At 41.5% G+C, this 18,882-nt stretch overlaps 1 protein-coding gene and 1 pseudogene across 1 annotated transcript in view; one reads left to right on the forward strand and one right to left on the reverse strand.

Annotated features, from left to right (window-relative positions):
* LOC129839882 (zinc finger protein ZFP2-like) overlaps positions 1-18,882 on the forward strand; it is a 274,220-nt gene that overhangs the window by 24,319 nt on the left and 231,019 nt on the right. The window lies entirely within an intron of this gene.
* LOC129839761 (zinc finger protein 883-like) overlaps positions 1-18,882 on the reverse strand; it is a 51,518-nt pseudogene that overhangs the window by 3,346 nt on the left and 29,290 nt on the right.

An 18,882-nucleotide genomic window follows, 5' to 3' on the forward strand; every position in this document is an offset into this window, starting at 1 on the left:
AACCTCTATTTCCAGGTTGATTATGAGTGCATTTCACACTTCTTTGGATTATAATTGTAAGGCTCGTTTGAATGTCCTGTTTAATATGTTTGAAGAATTATAAGTAATTATTGAAGAACCACGTTAATGACAGTATCCATTTGGGTGTTGTCAATAAAGTAAAGATTTTATTTGTATATTTCTCATATATATAGCAAAGCAGACCGACAAAAAAAAAACATAGTTACACGTGGGATAAACAAAAGTACAGTCAATAACACAATAGAAAAATCTATATACAGTGTGCGCAAATGGAGTAAGGAGGTAAGGCAATAAATAGGCCATAGTAGCAAAGTAATTACAATTTAGCAAATTAACACTGGAGTGATAGATGTGCAGATGATGATGTGCAAGTAGAATTACTGGTGTGCAAAAGAGCAAAAAAAGTAAATAAAAACATGGGGATGAGGTAGGTAGTTAGATGGGCTATTTACAGATGGGCTGTGTACAGCTGCCCATATGTCTCCTACTTCAGCGATTTTTGCAATTCGTTCCAGTTATTGGCAGCAGAGAACTGTAAGGAAGGGCGGCCAAAGTAGATGTTGGCTTTGGGGATGACCAGTGAGATAAACGTCCTGGAGCGCGCACTATGGGTGGGTGTTGCTATGGTGACCAGTGAGCTGAGTTAAGGCGGCCTAGCAAAGACTTATAGATGACCTGGAGCCAGTGGGTTTGGCGACGAATATGTAGTGAGGGCCAGCCGACGAGAGCATACAGGTCGCAGTGGTGGGTGGTATATGGGGTTTGGTGACAAAACAAATGGCACTGTGATAGACTGCATCCAGTTTGCTGAGTAGAGTGTTGGAGGCTATTTTGAAAATGACATCACCGAAGTCAAGGATCGGTAGAATAGTCAGTTTTACGAGGGTATGTTTGGCAGCGTGAGTGAAGGACGCTTTGTTGCAAAATAGGAAGCCGATTCTAGATTTAATTTTGTATTGGAGATGCTTAATGTGAGTCTGGAAGGAGAGTTTACAGTCTAGCCAGACACATAGGTATTTATAGTTGTCCACATATTCTAAGTCAGAATCGTAGTGATGCTGGACGGGGGGAGGCAGCGATAGGTTGAAGAGCATACATTTAGTTTTACTAGCGTTTAAGAGCAGTTGGAGGCCACGGATGGAGTGTTGTATGGCATTGAAGCACGTTTGGAGGTTTGTTAACACAGTGTCCAAAGAAGGGCCAGATGTATACAGAATGGTGTCGTCTGCGTAGAGGTGGATCAAGGAATCACCCGCAGCAAGAGCAATATCGTTGGTATTTACAGAGAAAGGAGTCGGTCCGAGAATTGAACCCTGTGGTACCCCCATAGAGACTGCCAGAGGTACAGACAACAGGTCCTCCGATTTGACACGCTGAACTCTGTCTGAGACGTAGTTGGTAAACCAGGCGAGTCGGTCATTTTAGAAACCAAGGCTATTGAGTCTGCCGATAAGAATACGGTGATTGACAGAGTCGAAAGCCTTGGCCAGGTCGATGAAGACGGCTGCACAGTACTGCCTTTTATCAATGGCGGTTATGATATCGTTTAGTACCTTGAGCGTGGCTGAGGTGCACCCGTGACCAGCTCGGAAACTGGATTGCACAGCGGAGAAGGTACGGTGGGATTCAAAATGGTCAGTGATCTGTTTGTTAACTTGACTTTCAAAGACTTTAGAACGGCAGGGCAGGATGGATATAGGTCTGTAATAGTTTGGGTCTAGAGTGTCACCCCCTTTGAAGAGGGGGATGACCGTGGCAGCTTTCCAATCTTTAGGAATCTTGTTCTCCATGGACTTTACAGTGTCCCAAAACTTTTTGGAGTTAGAGCTACAGGATGCAAATTTCTGTTTGAAAAAGCTAGCCTTTGCTTTCCTAACTGACTGTGTGTATTGGTTCCTGACTTCTCTGAAAAGTTGCATATCGCGGGGACTATTCGATGTTAGTGCAGTACGCCACAGGATGTTTTTGTGCTGGTCGAGGGCAGTCAGGTCTGGAGTGAACCAAGGGCTATATCTGTTCTTAGTTCTACATTTTTAAGGGGCATGCTTATTTAAGGTGGTGAGGGAATTACAATTAAAAAACAACCAGGCATCCCCTACTGACAGGATGAGGTCAATATCCTTCCAGGATACCCGGGCCAGGTCGATTAGAAATGCTTGCACAAGTGTTTTAGGGAGCGTTTGACAGTGATGAGGGCTGGTCGTTTGACCGCGGACCCATAACGGATGCAGGCAATGATCGCTGAGATCCTGATTGAAAACAGCAGAGGTGTATTTGGAGGGCAAGTTGGTCAGGATAATATCTATGAGGGTGCCCATGTTAACGGATTTAGGGTTGTACCTGGTGGGTTCCTTGATCATTTGTGTGAGATTGAGGGCATCTAGCTTGGATTGTAGGACGGCGGGGGTGTTAACCTCACTAGGGTAGGGGGCACTATTTTCACCTATGGATGAAAAGCGTGCCCAAAGTAAACTTGGTAGATTTGGACAGAAAACACTCTAAAGTTTTCAAAACTGTTAAAATAATGTCTGTGAGTATAACAGAACTGATATGACAGGCGAAAACCTGAGAAACATCCATCCAGGAAGTGGGATTTTTATATTTTTGTAGTTTTCCATTGACTGCCTATACAGATTCCATTGACTTAGGACTCAAATTGCACTTCCTATGGCTTCCACTAGATGTCAACGGTCTTTAAAAATTGTTTCAGGCTTGTATTCTGAAAATTGAGAGAGTAAGACCACTCTGAATGAGTGAACCATTCAGTGTCCCAGAATGCGCCGTTCTTGTTTACCTTTGAAATGTTATCTATTATTTAGGCTAAAAACAACCTGAGGATTGATTATAAACATCGTTTGACATGTTTCTACAAACTTTACTGATACTATTCGGATTTTTCGTCTGGATGTTGTGATTGCCTTTGAGCCTGTGGATTACTGAACAAAACTGAGGTTTTTGGATATAAAGAGAGACTTTATCGAACAAAACAAACATTTATTGAGTAAATGGGAGTCTTGTGAGTGGAACGATATGAATATCATCAAAGGTAAGTGATTAGTTTTATCGCTATTTCTGACTTGTGTAACTCCTCTACTTGGCTGGTAACTGTTAATCTTTAAACTGATGTATAACACTTGTATGTTTTATGAATTTTTATAATGAGTATTTCTGTTTTTGAATTTGGCGCTCTGCAATTTCACTGGATGTTGGCCAGGTGGGACGGTAGCGTCCCACACCTCCTAGAGAGGTTAAGCATATCCCAGTTTAGGTCACCTAACAGAACAAACTGAAGATAGATGGGGCCAATCAATTCACACATGGTGTCGAGAGCACAGCTGGGAACTGAGGGGTGTCTATAACAGTGAGAGACTTATTTATGGAGAGATTCGTTTTTAAAATTAGAAGCTCAAACTGTTTGGGTTTAGACCTGGAAAGCATGATACAACTTTGCAGGCCATCTCTGCAGTAGATTGCAACTCCTCCCCCTTTGGCAGTTCTATCTTGACGGAAAATGTTGTAGATGGGGCTGGAAATTTCTGAATTTTTGGTGGCCTTCCAAAGCCAGGATTCAGACACGGCAAGGACATCAAGGTTGGAGTGTGCTAAAGCAGTGAGTAAAACAAACTTAGGGAGGAGGCTTCTGATGTTAACATGCATGAAACCTAGGCTTTTATGGTTACAGAGGTCAACAGATGAGAGCGCCTGGGGACACACAGGGCCTGGGTTAACCTCTACATCACCCGAGGAACAGAGGAGTAGGATGAGGGTACGGCTAAAGGCTATCAGTACTGGTCGTCTAGTGCTTTGGGAACAGAGAATAAAAGGAGCAGATTTCTGGGTGTGGTAGGATAGATTCAAGGCATAATGTACAGACAGGGGTATGGTAGAGTGTGGGTACAGTAGAGGTAAACCTAGGCACTGAGTGACGATAAGAGGTTGCATCTCTGGAGGCACCAGTTATGCTAGGTGAGGTCACCCATGTGTGGGAGGTGGGACAAAAGAGTTCTCTGAGGCATGTTGAGTGGGACTAGGGGCTCCGCAGTAAAACAAAACAATGATAACTACCCTAAACAACAGTATACAAGGCATATTGACATTAGAGAGACATAAAGCGAGGCATAAAGCAATCACAGGTGTTGATTGGGAAAGCTAGCTAAGACAACAACGGGTAAGACAACAGTTAATCAGCTAAGACAACAAAAACACGTAAAATGGCGATGAATGGGCTGAGAGGGTCAGTTAACTACACACAGGGCCTGAGTTCGAGGCTGGGGCCAACAGAAACAAAATAAACAAAATGGAGTACCGTGATTAATGAACAGTCCAGCAGGCATCAGCTATGTAGCCAAGTGATCATAGGGTCCAGTGAACAGCAATATATGAACCAGGGAAGCCGCTAGGTAGTCATTACTATGCTAGCCGGGAGCCGGCCCTGGCTCGAGGCTAACTGGTGCTAGCTTCGGGACAAGGGCGTCACCGACGTCTGTCAAAGGCCGGTTGAGGGCACATCGGACGGAATTGCGTCGGCAGACCAGTCGTGATCGATCGGCGGTGCTCCGTGTCGACAAAGGGTCCAGGCCAACTGGCAAAAGAGGTATTGTAGCTGGAGTAATTTTGTTTGCTAGCCGGAGGATGCACCTGGCTCGAGGCTAACTGCTGCTAGCTTCGGGACAAGGGTGTCAGCCACTGTAGCCAATCCGGTGCAAAGGTCCAGAACTTACGGCAGGAATCCGGTGATGTAGAGGCTTCTAGTCGTCTTAGTGAAGAGTCTGGGAGGCATCAGCTGTGTAGCCGAGTGATCATAGGGTCCACTTTGCAGACCAGGAGATGGGCCTGGCTCAAGGCTAGCTTCGGGGCTGGGCCACTCGGTAGCAGCTAGCCAGCTGCGATTATCTGGTGTAAAGGTCCAGAGCTTACGGCAGGAATACGGTGATGTAGTGGAGAAAAACAGTCCGATATGCTCAGGGTTGATATCGCGCTGTGCAGACTGGCAGGTGTTATCCAGGCTAAAAGCGGCTGGTGTCTGATCTAAAAAGGTAAAGGCCGCTAGCAGTGGCTAACAATGACTAAATAGCTAGTAGCTAATTAGCTGGTTAGCTTCTGATGGCTAGCTTCTGATGGAGGTTCTAGCTATAAGGTCTAAAAAAAATAAAATGCTGATCCGTATCACATTGGGTGAGGCGGGTTGCCGGAAGGTATATTTAATTTAAAAATGGAAAAAGATTTAAATATATTGCAATATATACAAAAAAAGACGAAAAATACATACCATTTACAACAAACAGGTCTTAATGCTACACCATCTTGGATTACAAGATGACTCAGTTAAAACCATTGGATTTAGCAAACTCTGAAATGATTTAGTATTTCTGTGCCCATGAAAACTGTTGCATTTCAGAATACAAAAAAACTGTCCGACAGCAAGATCCAGTATTTAAGTTGAAGTTCATCATATGACAAGTGTAACGTTATGACTATAACTACTGTTCCCTGAAGGAGGGAAACTAGGTACAACATACTATTAAATCCACGCCTCGCTGGAAGCACCACCGTCCACAGGTGATGAGAGTGAGGCTTGGATTTATTCCTTAAAATGTAATGCCGCTCTTCACCAACCCAGGAAAGGGCGGGGACAAACAGGTGTTGAACCTCGATTCCCTCCTTAAAACCTGTTTAGGACTGGCGTTCCGCTAGCGGAACTCCTCCCACATTCCACTGAAAAGGCAGAGCGCGAAATTCAAAAAAATATTTTTTAGAAATATTTAACTTTCACACATTAACAAGTCCAATACAGCATTTGAAAGATAAACATATTGTGAATCCAGCCAACATGTCCGATTTTTAAAATGTATTACAGCAAAAACACCACGCGTATTTATGTTAGCTCACCACCAAATACAAAAGAGGACAGACATTTTTCACAGCACCCTTTTTCACAGCAGGTAGCATGCACAAAGCCAACCTGACTAAACTAGAACCAACCTAACTAACCTAGAAACAACTCCCTCAGATGACAGTCCTATAACATGTTACACAATAAATCTATGTTTTGTTCAAAAAATGTGCATATTTGAGCTATAAATCAGTTTTACATTACTGCTACCATCATAGCTACAGTCAGAAATAGCACGGGAGTAGCCAGAGTAAATACAGACACCAACGTCAACTACCTAATTACTCATAAAACATTTCAGAGAAATATATGGTGGATAGCAAATGAAAGACAAAGATCTTGTGAATAAAGCCAATATTTCCGATTTTTGAAGTGCTTTACAGCGAAAACACAATATATCGTTATATTAGCTTACTACAATAGCTATCACACAACAGCATTGATTCAATGCAAACGGTAGCGATAGCACAGTTCGACAGATATATGAAATAGCATCCCAAATTGGGTCATTATCTTTGTTGATCTTCCATCAGAATGTTGTAAAGGGGTCCTTTGTTCAGAAGCGTCTTTGTTTGGATCCAGAACGAACTATTTCCCTCTTGAATTAGCAAGCACACTGGCCGTGCGGCGCTAACCTCTCCTTCTTGAACAAATTCCTCCAACGCATCACGTCTAAAGTCCCGAATAAATTTCAATAATATAATTAAACTATATTGAAAAAACATACTTTAGGATGATATTGTGACATGTATCAAATAATATCGAAGCCGGAGATTATATTCACCTATAACGACGGTTTTCCAGGAGGCGATTCCAGGTCCAACTTCGCGCCTTCCAAAAACAAATAATGGCGGACCTCTCACTCCAAGAGGTTGTATTCAATCCCAGAACGAGATAATCAAGTCATTTCTGCTCTCACTTCCGCATGACACCCAGGGGAAGGTGTATGACGTGTTTCTACTGTCATAAATGACATGCCCTTTTATAGACAAGCTCTTGAAGAGAGACCTCGCTATTGGAAATCTCACTTCCGGATAGGAAATGGGCTGTAAAAAGAGTTCTGTTTCACTTAGAGAAATAATTAGAACTGTTTTAGAAACTAGAGAGTGTTTTCTATCCAATATTAATAATAATATGCATATTGTACGAGCAAGAATTGAGTACGAGGCCGTTTAAATTGGATACGATTTTCCCCAAAAGTGTAAACAGCACCCCCAGTCCTTAAGAAGTTTTATGGGAAGAGTAATTATAATCAAAGTTACACTCCCTTTCAGTTGGTCAACTTCGGAACAACATACTATGGGGAAATACAATAATTCCCCAGCCGACCCAAACGGATACTAAATGAAACGGCCCCTGGCAGATCACCCAGACCTGACCCCGCAAGATGCGTCAGTTTGGTCAATTTATTAATTGTCTTTTGTTTGAAACACTCCTGTCAATGTTGAGTAAGGACGTACACCTGATTACACATAGAAGTAGGACTAGTCTACCTGGCCTGCACACAAATGTAGGCCTATAAATGTGCCCATTTGGGGATGTCTGATAGTATTTCTGATTGTCTTAATGCACCACCACTAATGAGTTGTGGAGCTTCTCAAAGTAACTTTTTCTTCACCTCCAAACAGCAAGTAAACAAAGTCTAATCAAAATCAATTGCAAATTACAATAGTTCCTCAAAGTATTTTCGTAAAATATTTACAGCTCTTGCCCTTCCGATAACCACTCAGCAGAAAAGGGAAAAATGTAATGCTCTGATCCAGTGGAAATGTCATAAAATACCTGATTACGTCAAGAACTCACTGTAGCAGGAAACTGAGGGCCTAGAATATTTCATACAATGTTGCAAGCTTGCTATCCGAGTTTCCTGACCCAGTTGATAGTTGATACAATGTTTCAAGTTTGTCGTAGACAGGCCATGTGCAGCCAATGTGATTTCTAGGATATTTATTTTTATCAGGATATTTTCTACCTGCAGAATGCCATGTTTTTATTTGTTGGCTTTATATAGGCTATCTTTACATAGTTGGCAATGGCAATAAAAGTTACTTTTAGATTTGTATAATTTTCATTTAGAATGTAGATTAATCACAGACAAAGATTTTAAGATACTATTATAATTTAAATGAAACTGTTCCACGAAAATGTGCATATGAAAATCATAACTGGCACACAGATTTGCAGAAACGGTCAGATAAATTGGCACTCCAACTGGAAAAGGTTGCAGACTGATGGTGTAGTCAAATACTAGTCTATTAGTCTATCTATCTGTAGTCTATTAGTCTATTACTGAAAACTTCAGGAGCAAAACGGCAGAATTTACGAAGTCCAGCAACGGAGGGGGGACTCCCTCTGGTCGGGTTATGCTGACGAGCGGCTCCCTCTGGTCGGGTTGTGTTGACGAGCGGCTCCCTCTGGTCGGGTTGTGTTGACGAGCGGCTCCCTCTGGTCGGGTTGTGTTGACGAGCGGCTCCCTCTGGTCGGGTTGTGTTGACGAGCGGCTCCCTCTGGTCGGGTTGTGTTGACGAGCGGCTCCCTCTGGTCGGGTTGTGTTGACGACCGGCTCCCTCTGGTCGGGTTATGTTGACGACCGGCTCCCTCTGGTCGGGTTATGTTGACGACCGGCTCCCTCTGGTCAAGTTATGTTGACGACCGGCTCCCTCTGGTCGGGTTATGTTGACGACCGGCTCCCTCTGGTCGGGTTATGTTGACGACCGGCTCCCTCTGGTCAAGTTATGTTGACGACCGGCTCCCTCTGGTCAGGTTATGTTGACGACCGGCTCCCTCTGGTTATGACTTTGAGTCATTTGTGTGTCTTAATTATTTGATCAGAATGCTTAAAGCATCAGACAAATTCAGTATGTATATTTGATTTTATAAAAACACATGGGGCGATTGGTAGAAAGAACAGATGACTCTTGGTTGACCAAGATGTATTTTAGTTGGGGACAGCACTAGAACATGATTTTGGGGCTCCCGAGTGGCGCAGCGGACACTGCATCTCAGTGCTTGAGGCGCCACTACAGACACCCTGGATCAAATCCAGACTGTATCACAACCGGCTTTGATTGGGAGTCCCATAGGGCGGCACACAATTGGCCCAGCATCGTCCGGTGTAGGCAGTCATTGTAAATAAGAATTTGTTCTTACCTGACTTGCCTAGTTAAATAAAGGTTACATTTAAATATATTTAAAAAAGTGTTTCATGATAAACCATTTTTTACAAATCCGTCAAGGCACCAACTTTGAGAAGGGTTTAAAACAAAGGTTTCAAACCAATTCATGAATGTAATTGCATCTAGGTATGTCTTGCCTTTAATGTAAAGGCATGAAAAAAAAATGGCTGAATATTATACAATGACTTATCAACAGCTCTAATAATAGGCCTCCACAGGAAATCTTCACTGGCAATTCTAGAATATACTATATAGCCTAGAAACCTGGTTAAACTATCACTATGACATCATGGATGAATTCTAGAATATACTATAGAGCCTAGAAACCTGGTTAAACTATCATTATGACATCATGGATGAATTCTAGAATATACTATATATCCTAGAAACCTGGTTAAACTATCACTATGACATCATGGATGAATTCTAGAATATACTATATATCCTAGAAACCTGGTTAAACTATCATTATGACATCATGGAGGAATTCTAGAATATACTATATAGCCTAGAAACCTGGTTAAACTATCATTATGACATCATGGATGAATTCTAGAATATACTATATATCCTAGAAACCTGGTTAAACTATCATTATGACATCATGCATGGCCAGTCCTTGTATTCATGGTGTAGTGAATTCGTGGGGAAGCCCTGAGCTGAACTCAAACCTGGGTCCAGTGACTGTCAAGCCAACACCTTATAACTGTTACACCAAGATGTCTGAACTTCTTGACGAGTTCGCTAGGTGTTGAGTTAGGGTTGCTACAATATCTTTCTCTATGAATTTGAGAGTGGTTACATTTCTCCTTCCCCCATCCCTCAACTGTTTACCAAACCAAGTCTCTGGGGAGCCATTTTGTTGCTGTTTAAATACTAGGTTGTCCCTTTAAAAAGCCACACATCAATCAACCAACCTGCAGTTGAAACAATAACAAGGCTCTCATTCCACAACTGTTTTGGTAATAAGATGATGATGGGCCTGGAGAAATGTAACTACTCTCAAATTCATAGACAGACCTATGGATGCAAGGACTGACCATCCATGATATCAACATTATAGTTTTAACCATGTTGAGGCTATACAGTGTTGATTTACATTGTTTCTAGACATTGGAGTAAAAAAAGCTTATTTTGGGTTCTGATGTGGTACAACAGTTGAACTAAGCTCATGAGGCATGTGTTATATTCTTCAAGAATCAATGACTATAAAATAAATAATTTTAAAGTCAAAATATGGATGTGGTAATTGCAGATTTCCCCTTTAACACCAAACATCAGTTCAACAACTGCAGAGTTTGTACCTCTGTTTTTAAGACAGTACTTACCAGTGGTAATCACGGCCCGGTTTCTCAAAACCATCTTATTACATTTACATTTTAGTCATTTAGCAGACGCTCTTATCCAGAGCGACTTACAGTAGAGTGCATACATTTTATTACATTTTTTTACATTTCATTACATTTTACATACTGAGACAAGGATATCCCTACCGGCCAAACCCTCCCTAACCCGGACGACGCTATGCCAATTGTGCGTCGCCCCACGGACCTCCCGGTTGCGGGCGGCTGCGGCAGAGCCTGGGTGCGAACCCAGAGACTCTGGTGGCGCAGCTAGCACTGCGATGCAGTGCCCTAGACCACTGCGCCACCCGGGAGGCTAAGTTCATCTTTAGAACCACTGGATGCCTTAAATTGCGTTTGGGAAATCGGGCCCAGATATCCAGTTTCCTCCTCATCTTCTTCCGATGAGACCGTAAACTCCCCATCCTCCGCTTTCACTTCAAAAACTGAATCCTCCTCATCTTTTACTGTAACACCCTCCTCCTCTTTCACTCTGAACGCCTCTTCCTTCACTGTAACGTCTTTCTCTTCTTCTTTCCCTGTAACAGCCTCACCCTCTACTTGTTTTTGTATTGTAACATCCTTCTCTTCCTCCTCCTCTTTGATGAGAGCTTCTTTCTCCGTCCAGCAGACCGTCTCTTCTTCAGCAGGAAGAGAGTAATTTAGTGAACTCATGGTCGGAGATGTTAGCTAGCTAGGCTAATGCTAACTTAACCAGCCCGCCAGCTGAATAATAACAACACCGTAAATATGAAATGAAATAGGATAACTAACTAACTAGACGACAGACAAGGGTTTAAAATACAGTGGCTAATATACACTAAAGCGTCTAAAGAGCTTTATTGGTTCGGCTATTTTGGCTAGCAAGCTACCGAGGTGGGGGACTAACTGTTGCTGCTGCTGAAAGAAGCGTTCCGTCCACTAGATTATACGTCACACTAACAGCATTGCATTCCGTCCACTAGATTATACGTCACACTAACAGCATTGCCTTAAAATCGCACACCGCCATCAGCTGACGAGTGGGTAACGCTCAGTCTGAACCTCTGACTGCGATGGAGATGTGCAACTTTAAGACAATGACGCTAGTGTGACGTAAAAATATATATTATAATTTTCAGACAAAAAGTTAGTGTAGGAATCATGAGTTTTTACTCACCAGTGTAACAATACAGTGTGGTTAAAGACTTAGTAACTTAGTTGTGTTCACGATCTGGTTCCCTATAAGCACAACCAGTTATGTTTTTGAATTATCACATATGTATTAATTTATTTCGGGATTCCGGGTAATCCACAGAAGATTTATGGAGAATTGCTGTGGGTGAGTTCAAAATTGAATAGTCCCGGGATAGAAATATATAAAGTTGACATTACATCATAAAATCCACCTTTTAAATCATACATTAGCAATTTATGTTTTAGTAACTATTGTTGTTGGTTTGGCGTTAAACAAGCCTCTCTTTATATGTTATTTGCCAAATCTCAGTTTTCCATGTGGGTTTTATGCTAAAGTTCCCTCTTTCAAGTTGGTATCTAACTGGAAAATGCATCTTCTTTAGGAGTGCTATTTTTACCCTGTCGACTACTGATCGTTCATCCACACTGTGTGTCTCATCAATGCAGGTAATTTATGACATATGTATAAAGTACATGTTTTATAAACTCATGAACACCAGCCAGTTTATTAGCCCGGTTTTGTTAGTTTAGGTGTATTATACTTCTTCACCACCAGAGGGAGACATTTAGTCATTTTCCAGGTTAATTTAATATATTTTGATAGTAAAATAGATGACAGTTTATTCTGATGGAGTGAATATGAGACACATGTAAACATTTGATTAATTTATTATAGTAAATTAGGGATTATTAGGAATGGTTAAATCCACTATACGATCACAATAACTTTGATAGACATTTCAATTGTTTTTTTGTTAGTATATTATAGGGCAGATTAATGTAGAATTGCTGTGGGAGTGCTATTTATATCCCGTCACTACTGATCATTCATCCATACTGTGTGTGTCCCATCATTGCAGCTTTGGAAATAAATGAACTATCCATCCATTGCTCCTTCCTGTGTTGACTCACTGACTTGAGAGACCAGGAAGGTCACACTAGCTCGATAGGTTGATATCTAGCTCAAGCTTCACCTCATGCTTTTCATTAACTGTGTGGTTGTGTTGTCTAGTGGGAACCCGTTAGCACGGTGGGCTCTGGTGACTTCTTGCCGTGGGCTCAAAATGACAGAGGAAATCAACCTGCTTGTTCCTTTTTGTTTTGTCAACTTTTCAATATGGATGTTATGTTTGATACCGGAGGTACCATTGAATTGAATTGAATCATTGCATTGAAAGCAGTAAACTTTTTTTGTGTTGATGCCTGTATCACTTTATCAGCAGCACGTCATCAATGACGTCTGGAGATTCATTTCATCGAACAACCACCTGATTGGTTTGGTATTGGGCTTGTTCGACACTGCAGGCGACTGACTGATCTACAAATCACCTTACAACATAAAAAGCTACACATTATTATTTATAACTCAGTCAGCCAGTCACCATTTACCCACAATGCATCATGGTTTTGATGCTCTCAAACACGGCCAGTGGTTTAGTAAATGACATTAAGGCTATGCTGCTACGTGCTACGGTGTGGGAGGTCATCTATAATAATGACATAAAGGCTATGCTGCTACGGTGTGGGACGTCATCTATAATAATGACATAAAGGCTATGCTGCTACAGTGTGGGATGTCATCTATAATAATGACATAAAGGCTATGCTGCTACGGTGTGGGATGTAATCTATAATAATGACATAAAGGCTATGCTGCTACAGTGTGGGATGTCATCTATAATAATGACATAAAGGCTATGCTGCTACAGTGTGGGATGTCATCTATAATAATGACATAAAGGCTATGCTGCTACAGTGTGGGATGTCATCTATAATAATGACATAAAGGCTATGCTGCTACGGTGTGGGATGTAATCTATAATAATGACATAAAGGCTATGCTGCTACAGTGTGGGATGTCATCTATAATAATGACATAAAGGCTATGCTGCTACGGTGTGGGACGTCATCTATAATAATGACATAAAGGCTATGCTGCTACGGTGTGGGACGTCATCTATAATAATGACATAAAGGCTATGCTGCTACGGTGTGGGACGTCATCTATAATAATGACATAAAGGCTATGCTGCTACAGTGTGGGACGTCATCTATAATAATGACATAAAGGCTATGCTGCTACGGTGTGGGACGTCATCTATAATAATGACATAAAGGCTATGCTGCTACGGTGTGGGACGTCATCTATAATAATGACATAAAGGCTATGCTGCTACGGTGTGGGACGTCATCTATAATAATGACATAAAGGCTATGCTGCTACGGTGTGGGATGTCATCTATAATAATGACATAAAGGCTATGCTGCTAAGGTGTGGGACGTCATCTATAATAATGACATAAAGGCTATGCTGCTACAGTGTGGGATGTCATCTATAATAATGACATAAAGGCTATGCTGCTACGGTGTGGGATGTAATCTATAATAATGACATAAAGGCTATGCTGCTACAGTGTGGGATGTCATCTATAATAATGACATAAAGGCTATGCTGCTACGGTGTGGGACGTCATCTATAATAATGACATAAAGGCTATGCTGCTACGGTGTGGGATGCCATCTATAATAATGACATAAAGGCTATGCTGCTACGGTGTGGGACGTCATCTATAATAATGACATAAAGGCTATGCTGCTACGGTGTGGGATGCCATCTATAATAATGACATAAAGGCTATGCTGCTACGTGCTACGGTGTGGAATGTCATCTATAATAATGACATAAAGGCTATGCTGCTACGGTGTGGGACGTCATCTATAATAATTTGTCTTTTCTAAATTCTGTGTTGCTCAAAGCCTTGAGTGATGAACCTATTTTTGAGACTATTGGTTGTAAAGCGTCAATGCTTCAGGAAGCTTTGTTTCACCATCATGGAATCTATCTATTTTGGATGTTGGGGATTTTCCCTGCCATCATTCTGTGTGTCTCTGCTCTTCTGATCTGCAGTCATATTTTAGTTATTTTAGATGCAGTTAGGTGTGTATGCAGTCTGGTGATATACTGGGGATGTAGTTAGGTTTGTATGCAGTCTGGTGATATACCAGGGACTGGGGATGTAGTTAGGTTTGTATGCAGTCTGGTGATATACCAGGGACTGGGGATGTAGTTAGGTTTGTATGCAGTCTGGTGATATACCAGGGACTGGGGATGTAGTTAGGTCTGTACAGTCTGGTGATATACCAGGGACTGGGGATGTAGTTAGGTCTGTACAGTCTGGTGATATACCAGGGACTGGGGATGTAGTTAGGTCTGTACAGTCTGGTGATATACCAGGGACTGGTGATGTAGTTAGGTCTGTACAGTCTGGTGATATACCAGGGACTGGGGATGTAGTTAGGTTTGTACAGTCTGGTGATATACCAGGGGCTGGGGATGCAGTTAGGTTTGTACAGTCTGGTGATATACCAGGGACTATGCATGTAGTTAGGTTTGTACAGTCTGGTGATATACCAGGGACTATGCATGCAGTTAGGTTTGTATGCAGTCTGGTGATATACCAGGGACTATGCATGCAGTTAGGTTTGTATGCAGTCTGGTGATATACCAAGGACTGGGGATGCAGTTAGGTTTGTATGTAGTCTGGTGATATACCAGGGACTGGGGATGCAGTTAGGTTTGTATTGCAGTCTGGTGATATACCAGGGACTGGGGATGTAGTTAGGTTTGTACAGTCTGGTGATATACCAGGGACTATGTATGCAGTTAGGTTTGTATGTAGTCTGGTGATATACCAGGGACTGGGGATGTAGTTAGGTTTGTATGCAGTCTGGTGATATACCAGGGACTATGTATGCAGTTAGGTTTGTATGTAGTCTGGTGATATACCAGGGTCTGCATGCAGAAATCAACCTGCTTGCTCCTTTATGTTTTTTTTGTTACGTTTTCATGCGTCCAAATCACTAAACAATAATTGAAAGCAGTGTGTTGATTGGTTTGGTTTGACACTGCAAATCACCATACATCATAAATAACTACTCATTATTATTTATAAATCAGTCAGCCAGTCAATTTACCCACAATGCAGCATGGATTTGATGCTCTCGATCAAGGCCAGTGGTTTAGAAGAAGACATGAAGGTTTAATATATGACATAATGGCTACGCTGCTACGGCGTGTGACTTCATCTATAATAAATGTGGCTGTTCTAAATTCTGTGTCGCTCAAAGCCTTGAGTAATGAACCTATTTTTTGACACAATTGGCTGTAAAGCATCAATGCTTCAGGAAGCTTTGTTTCCCCATCACTACATTTCAGCATGTTCTCTGTGAAGTCGACTATGGGAGTTTTGTAACTTTTACAACCTTGGCTTACTGCTAGCGCGCTAGCTGACTGACAATAATAATCTTGTAATCTTTATATTGTGGATTTGGGGGATTTTCATGAAATCATGAGTTCAAACGATTGGTTTAATATGAAGTTCTACATTTGAAGTTATTTCTGTTGTAGTTTTTATCATAGGGAATAGGCTGGTCCTCCATATTACTTCACACCTGACTTTGGCATTCTTTTGAATTCTGATTGGTTAAATGTAATAAGGTGTAACTTTGCATTGGGACTTAAAACATATATTTCATTTGATATTTTATAAACATACACATACAAATTACAACATCATACAAACATTAACTACATCACACCTGCCCAGACTCACTAGAACACACCTCCATCTCCATTAACTACATCACACCTGCCCAGACCCACTAGAACACACCTCCATCTCCATTAACTACATCACACCTGCCCAGACCCACTAGAACACACCTCCATCTCCATTAACTACATCACACCTGCCCAGACCCACTAGAACACACCTCCATCTCCATTAACTACATCACACCTGCCCAGACTCACTAGAACACACCTCCATCTCCATTAACTACATCACACCTGCCCAGACCCACTAGAACACACCCCCATCTCCATTAACTACATCACACCTGCCCAGACCCACTTGAACACACCTCCATCTCCATTAACTACATCACACCTGCCCAGACCCACTAGAACACACCCCCATCTCAAGCGCCCGCATCAGCGCCATTTTTTTTCTCTCCGTCACTTTCAACTTTTAGATAATAAAGCATTTTACCTTTCTATTGAATTAACAACAGAGGATTGGTTGATTTCCAGGTATTAATTAAGTATAATATTTAAGGGTGATTGATGAGAAAAGTATCGTCCAACTCTGGGGTATCTCACTGCACCCTCAAATGTCATGTTTTGAAATATACAGACAGACAGAATAAAAGTAATTTTACATTGTATAACTGTACTTCTGACAGCCAACTTTCTAACTCCGCCCATAACTTTATGACATCATAACATTCCCAGAAGGATTATTGAGTCATTGTTAGTTTTACACTGAAGACATGACTCTGCCGTTGTGCTGTAGAATTTGTGAATTTTGTCTCTTGTATAATAAGGGACTATCATTTGTTCCAACATCACAGGCCACAGACTTTGATGCAGTTAAAGACTTCCAAAAGTGTTTCTGCAGTTTAAGATCAACTGAGTTTTTTTAATGGTGTTTCTCCCTGTGCACCTGCCAATGTTAATCCTTTGAACGAGACAAGTTACCAGACAGGACATATTGCTAATGTTCTTCCCATTAATAACCTGAATGACAATTAACTTGTGGGCGGTTGTGGTGATGGCGTCCTATTCGATGATGTCGTCCATCGGTATTGCCCAAAAAAGAAGACGCTCTGGATTGATCACTGGAGTCAGATGTGAAGGAGGAGGTTGATCATCAGGAGTCAGATGTGAAGGAGGAGGTTGATCATCAGGAGTCAGATGTGAAGGAGGAGGTTGATCATCAGGAGTCAGATGTGAAGGAGGAGGTTGATCATCAGGAGTCAGATGTGAAGGAGGAGGTTGATCATCAGGAGTCAGATGTGAAGGAGGAGGTTGATCATCAGGAGTCAGATGTGAAGGAGGAGGTTGATCATCAGGAGTCAGATGTGAAGGAGGAGGTTGATCATCGGTGAACCTCTAGGATTGTGGCTGTGCTGGCGTTTCCACTTCCAGCTTGGTCATATATTTTGATACATTGAATGTTGATATTGTGAACCTAAGTTATATATTTGTACCTCCTGTTTCATGAAGTGATGTCACTAAGTACTGCCCCTATATATGCAATGCATTCGGAAAGCATTCAGACCTTACCGTTATATCAACACACTTAACACTCCCAACACTCCCAACTATAATTCTCTTTGGCGCCGTAGACATCTAGTGACCACTTGATTCCAAGTGACATTATTACCGTTATATCAACACACTTAACACTCCCAACACTCCCAACTATAATTCTCTTTGGTACCGTAGACATCTAGTGACCACTTGATTCCAAGTGACATTATTACCGTTATATCAACACACTGGACACTCCCAACACACCCAACTATAATTCTCTTTGGTACCGTAGACATCTAGTGACCACTTGATTCCATGTGACATTATTACCGTTATATCAACACACTTAACACTCCCAACACCCCAAACTATAATTCTCTTTGGCACCGTAGACATCTAGTGACCACTTGATTTCATGTGACCAAACATTTCTGAGGCTGAGTCTCAAATAGTCGCCTGTTCCTTTTAATAGCCGGGCAATAGCACACATTATAGCAAATACATTTTGGGTCTAAATTAAAGGAGCTACAATTATAGTTTAATTACATGTTTTAAATAAAATGTCCATAATATCTGCATTAATACGAACGAGCTACAAAAATCTCTGAAACTGGAAACACTTATCTCCCTCACTAGCTTTCAGCACCAGCTGTCAGAGCAGCTCACATATTACTGCACCTGTACATAGCCCAACTATAATTTAGCCCAAACAACTACCTCTTTCCCTAGTGTATTTATTTATTTAAGCTCCTTTGCACCCCATTATTTATATCTCTACTTTGCACATTCTTCCACTGCAAATCTACCATTCCAGTGTTTTACTTGCTATATTGTATTTACTTCGCCACCATGGCCTTTTTTTGCCTTTACCTCCCTTATCTCACCTCACTTGCTCACATTGGATATAGACTTATTTTTCTACTGTATTATTGACTGTATGTTTGTTTTACTCCATGTGTAACTCTGTGTGTTGTATGTGTCGAACTGCTTTGTTTTATCTTGGCCAGGTTGCAGTTGTAAATGAGAACTTGTTCTCAACTGGCCGACCTGGTTAAATAAAGGAGAAATAAATAACACATAATCATGTAGGAGCAGTACAGACCTAGTCTGTTCATTATATACATCTACATGATGTATTGGTACACCACGTAGGAGCAGTACAGACCTAGTCTGTTC

Source organism: Salvelinus fontinalis, chromosome 40 (genome assembly GCF_029448725.1).
Source record: "Salvelinus fontinalis isolate EN_2023a chromosome 40, ASM2944872v1, whole genome shotgun sequence".
NCBI classification, from domain to species: domain Eukaryota; kingdom Metazoa; phylum Chordata; class Actinopteri; order Salmoniformes; family Salmonidae; genus Salvelinus; species Salvelinus fontinalis.